We start from the raw sequence: 6,000 nt of genomic DNA, 5'->3' as shown, positions 1-6,000 counted from the left end.
AGGGTTGGGTAAAAGTCAGGTGTTAGGCTCAGCTGGTGCCAAGATAATGTTTTGGGAGATTTATGTCTCCAGCTTCAGATGGCTGGTCCTGGTGTTTGAAGACTCTCTCTGCCATGCCAGGGAACTCCTGACTCCACATTCATACCTTCCAGAAGTTTACTTTCTTCTTTTAATTTCAGGGTTTCTGGACCTTGTCATTACCGATGTTTTGGGGCCGGGTAATTCTTTGTCGTGGTGGGGGGCTGTCCTGTGCATTGCAGGATGTTTAGCAGAATTCCTGGCCTCCACCCTCTGGATGCCAGTAGCAACCGCCACCCCCACCCCCATTGCCCTGAGTTGCACCAACCAAAAATGTTTCCAGACATTGCCGAATATCTCCTGGAGGGCACAATCGAGCCCAGCCGAAAACTGCCACTTCATTGGACTGTTTCTAACGGCGGCTGGAGTATCGATGCAAAATCTCTCTGGACCAGTAAGGCAGCTACCCCGATAACTGAGCTGCCTGTTTCCCAGTCCATCAGTGCTTTCTGTCACAAGATTTTATTTAAGATTAATGCAGATTGGGGCGGGCCACGGTGGCTCAGCAGGTAGAGTTCTCACCTGCCGTGCCAGAGACCCGGGTTCGATTTCCGGTGCCTGCCCAGGAGAAAAAGAAAAAAAATTAATGCAGATCCAAGAGCAAAGCCGCCATTCATTCCAACCCATGTCTTAAAATAATAGTTTGGAAGACACGAAACTGTTACCGAGCAAATTCCCATTGCAAATTTCTGGTTCCTTTGGTACCAAAGTGAAGCAATCTAGTCTAACGCTGGTTCTCTTTTTGGGAGAGGAAGATGAAAGACGAAAGAAAAAAATTAAGAATTCCTTTATTGTGCCTTTAGCTTCTGAGCCCGGCAATTAATTCTTACATGTTAAAAGACTTCTGTGTTTATGAGACATTACTATTTAATGTAGGCCTATTTTAAATTGTAATTTTTTTTCATTGTTTCCTCATTTTACTTATTAAGACCAGTTTATAACCTAGCTTAGACTGCGTTCCTTGAGTAATAACTGTTTTTCTTTTTAAATATTCCTTAATCACCTATCATCCATATTTTAAATTTTGTTCTAAATCAGAGAAGCCTCCCTCTTGCTCAGGAGTCTGTCCTAGACTTCTGAGCGGTGTCTGAGGATGCTGGGTTGCCAGAATCTCTCCATGCTCTGTTCCAAATAGCTCAGAAGAGGAAGCAAAACAGCCTCAACCAGAGACTGTTTAGCATCTGTGCCCCTGAGGCTCACCTGAAACAGCCAAAATGGGCCACCGGCTCCAATGCTTTCTAGCAATATTCCCTAAAGCCGTCTTTCTGACAGCAAAGAACAGGGGCTCATAGAGGAGGGGACCAGCTGTAGCAGGTGGGTCATGGGCAGGGATGTGCCAGCAAGGCTCCTGGCCAGCACTGACCTACCGTGCCAGGCATCTGGCCTGGGCTGACTTCCTGCCCTCGCCCTCCAGCCCTAAGAAATAAACATTCAGAATCCGAGAGGGGCTGGCTGGTGGAAGACTCAAGCTGCCCCCAGGTCTATTCGATTCCCAGGCCCGAGTGCATAGCCTCCTGACTGTGAAATTGGTCCTGCCGACCAGTTTTTCCAGTGGTGCTTAACAGGAAATGTTCCTCTCTGTTTTCTCATCTCAGCATCATAACGTCCCCTGAGAATTGAGCCCTGTAAGCTGCTTTTTCAGATGAGGTGACTGAAGCCTAGAGAGAGGTGGGGTCTTGCCCTCTCTGTCCAGGGGTCTTGAAGCACGGCTACTGCTTCGCAGTCTTGGGCTGTTCCCTTTCCTTCCTGATACTGATTGTGGTTTCCCCCTTGCTGACTGCACCGCCAGCCCTGACCTGTGGGCCTGGTCCCCCGTGCCCACCGTCACCCTGGCCTGGGGAGGGCACTGCAGACACAGCAGGGGGTTATCAGGGCCTCTCTCGAGCATCCTGTGACACCTCAGTCTCTCGTGCTTCTTCCCCTCCAGCTGCTCCAGTCATTCCTTGGAAGCTGGTGTTTCTGTCACGGGGGTGGCTATTCTCTGCACTGCAGGACATGGTGGCCTCCCTCCCATGAATGCCAGCAGCGAAACACCGCCCATCCCCTGGGTTGTGACAACCAGTAATGTGAATAAGGAAATGGTGACTCCTCCCACCCACCTCAAGGGCACAGAGAAAGTTCTGGAAGGTGATTCAGGCCATCAAATGAGAGTTCGAGGGAAGGCAAAGGGGTGTGGCAGAAGGAGCGCAGGACTGGGCTTCGGGTTACCTGGGTCTGAGTCTTGAATTGCCTATTAATTAGCTCTGTGACCTCGGCAAAGGCACTTTTCTCTGGGCCTCAGTTTCCCCCATCTGTGTAACGAAAGCGTTTCAATTCCTGATTGTGAAGACACCGTCTCCCGCTGATGTTCCATGACTGAGGAACCTGGTTGGGACTCCAACGCAGTGACAGGGTAGCTAGACCCACTGATCTATTTTGCTGCTTATTCATTCATTCTTTTCCACCAAGAACCTATGGAGGGGTGGTGTGTAGGAGCTCTGTGTTTTGTGCATGATGTTTTTGTAAACCTACAACTTCTCTAATAAAGAAAAGCACGTGAAGACACATATATCCCTCACCAACCACCCCCCCTCCCACCTACGCTGTGCAATGCATTAGTAGAATAGATGAGCGGACTAGCTGCTACAGCAAATCACCCCAAGATCTCATGGCTTATTTCCCGCTCACGTCATTGTCCAGGCTTTTCTCCATGCAGTCACATATGCACCCAAGTTCCTTCACTATACGGCCTCTCCCTGCTGCAGATGCCCAGAGCCCTCTCCATTCAGTCAGCGCGGGAAGGGCAGGAGGCAGAGCACCTGGGAGGTTTCTGGGGGCCAGGCCTAGCAGCCATATTCTGCTGACCAGGACTTAGTCTCATGGCCCCTCCGAGCTACAGGCAAGGCTGGGATATATAGTGTCCGGGAGAAAGTTGTCAGGCTTTGGGAGCAAATCTCAGGCTTTCATGGAGCAGGCACCGTGTACAAGGAAACAGCTTCAGAGCCCAGCTTCCAGCAAAGGCGCCCAGGAAGAGCATGAGGTTCCGGGGGGAGATGGGGTGGACACGCTCAGCATAAGCTTCCATCAGGGATCCACGCCCTTGGCCCTGGGTGTCGAGCTAGGACATGCTGCCTAATGAGGCCTTTTCTTGGTCCCGTCACCTTCTCTGATGGACATCCCAGAGGCGATAAGACTGACTGAATCAGTCTTGACCTTCTCTGGCCTCAGTGTCTCCTATCCATAAAATGGGAAGACAAATGACCAACTCGGCTCTCCAAGGAATTGGAGGAGCATCAAATGTCTGCAAAAGTTGCAAAGGGCAACTTTCCCATGCTTTCTCATTAACAGTATAACCACATCATTATCAATAATGAAACACAAATTAATAATAAATAAACAAACTAATGATAAATAATACATACATCATGAATAATACATTAACACTACAAGGTTTTTGAGCATCTATTGCCTCTGACAGAGGGGAATTTGATTAGCTGGCTGGAGATCACAGAGGGAGAAAATTTCAGAAGAGCCTGGGAGGTCGGGGCAGGGGATGCATTCCAGGAAAGCAGCAGGCATGTTCCCCTGCAAGGGCTGCAACATGTTTGAGGTCCCTGGCGGTCCAGAACTAAGCTGACCTCCTAGGAGAGGTGAGAAACAGGAGTCTGAGAATGGAGTTTCCCTCTCTAGGTGTTCTTTCATGACCCAAATTCAGGGTGGGAAGTTCACACACCAATAAGACAAAGAGTGCCGGGTCCCAGTACCACTGGATTTTATGGTCAAGGCTAGACCAGTTGAAGATGTTCATAGAATTTATTTAATGATCCTTGTATTTATTCATTCATCTGCCATTCATTCATTTGGTTAATATGCCTTGAGTGCCAGCTGCATGCTCCTCAGCCTTTTAAGCACAAAGAATCCAATAACTAAAACATGTTTGTGACTCTTCCAGAGCTCAAAATCCACAAAAAGGCTGTTGCCATGCAATGCATTAAGGCTATCACAGATGCTTGGAGAAGAGTATTCGACTCAGATTTGGGGGTTCCTGGGTGTGAGGCAGTTTTGAGGTGGGTCAGAAGAGGTTTCTAAGGTAAATGATTTCTATGCTGAGACCTGAAGGACAGGTGGAAGTGATTGGGAAAAATCAATGGTAGGTGGTCTGGGCAGGTGTCCCAGCAGGTGTATAGATCCAGGAGCCAGACGAAGCCTGGCATATTTGGGGAGCTCTGGAAAATTCAGGAAGGCTGAGGTCTGTATGCAAGGGGAGGAAGCAAAAGACGCACTGAGGAGGACGTAGCCCACTGAGCGGCCTTGCATGGGAGAAGAGTTTGGACTCCATCTCCAAGGCCATGGAGGACTAAGAAGAATTTGGATCCTGTGCAGCAGTATCTGGCACCGTGGCACTGGGCCACGGCATGATCGTCCCTGGCTTAGAGACCCACGACTCACTGAGCTCCAGCACGGGCAGTTGTTCATGTGTTGGTTCATACATCACTTCATTCGTGCTACCTGCCAGCAGTATGTTGCTATGAAAGACAGACTTTCATATGTTCCCCCAGGAGCTGGAGATACCCAGCAGGGCTCTGACCTCGAGGAGCTCTCTGTCTGGTGGCAGAGACAGACGGACACAGGACTATGTGCTATAGGTACAATGGAGTGTGAATGGGCTACAACTGAGATGTCTACAAGGAGTTGTTAGCTCAGGAGAGAGCATCTGATTAATACACATCACAGAGGGGCTGACTTTTGCATCAAAACCAGAAGGGCATGTACAAATTTCCCTAGATGAACTCAGAGAAGAGCGTTCCTGGAAGAGGCAAGATGATATGCAAAAGGAAGAGCCTGAGGGGATTTGGAAGGACTGGTGATTGAGTTTTAAGGAGGCAAAAACACGACACAGGGCAAGATGGATTAAGTGGAGAGGCTGAGAGTGGCAAGGTCATAAGGGGCATGATTGGCCATGAAAGAGGCTGAACTCATCCTCAATTGGAAGCCGATGGGGCAGGAAAATTGAATGGCATTCACTTTATTTGCATTTTAGAAATATCATTGAGACTCCAGTGTGGTGAATGCATTTGAGGGGCAAGGTTGGAAGCTGCAGACCAGTGAGGCAGCTTTTACAGGGTCCTGGGGAGAGATTTTGAGGACCCAATCCAAGGCCAGTGTGGTGTGGGGCAGAGCAGAAAAGACAATTTTCCGAGCTATTTGAGAGCTAGAATTGATCCATTTTAGAGAGAGATGAGCTGTTAGCTTTCCCCTCTTTGCTCATTAGCTTTCTTTTCTTATGAACCACACCACCACTCCACCTCTCACCCCAGATTCTACTAATAAGGAGACTGATCATTGGGTGCACCTGTTAGCCCAGCATGGGCAGGTGTATTTCACAGAACCCTCTAAATCTGTCCAAAAGATATGGCCACAGTAATTGGTTAGCTGTAATAATATTTATTAGGATAGTAATTACATAGCATGGGGAGCCCAGGAAAGCTGTCATCAGTGCCACGATATGGTATTTATCTTCATGAGATGGGGTGACCTCTTTTCTTCATGAGTGGTAGTGCATGGAGCTCCTGTTATCACGTGCAGATAAATCCCAGACTCACAGTGAGGGGAAGGTGGCATGTGGAATGTATGTGGCTCTGATTCCCTTGGTCCATCCCAAGGCCTTAAATCCAGCAGACAGGTATCTGCCACCCCTTGACTGTCTGTCCCAGGTCAAGTCTTTGTGCTGTCCAAGCTGCTTCTCCCAAAAAGGGTCCTTTTTTCCTTGTGCCATTTCTGCACTCTCAGAAACAGAACATGGTTAAGACACTGTCTCTGCCCTCATGGAACTTCTAGTCTGATGACAAACATGGTCTCTGCCCTCCGATAGAAAGATAGATGGTCCATATTGCTTTTTATGTCTTCTCTAACTACTCTGCATCAATACATGATGGCTCACAT

Source organism: Tamandua tetradactyla, chromosome 2 (genome assembly GCF_023851605.1).
Source record: "Tamandua tetradactyla isolate mTamTet1 chromosome 2, mTamTet1.pri, whole genome shotgun sequence".
Lineage (NCBI taxonomy): Eukaryota > Metazoa > Chordata > Mammalia > Pilosa > Myrmecophagidae > Tamandua > Tamandua tetradactyla.
This window is presented reverse-complemented; position numbering follows the sequence as displayed.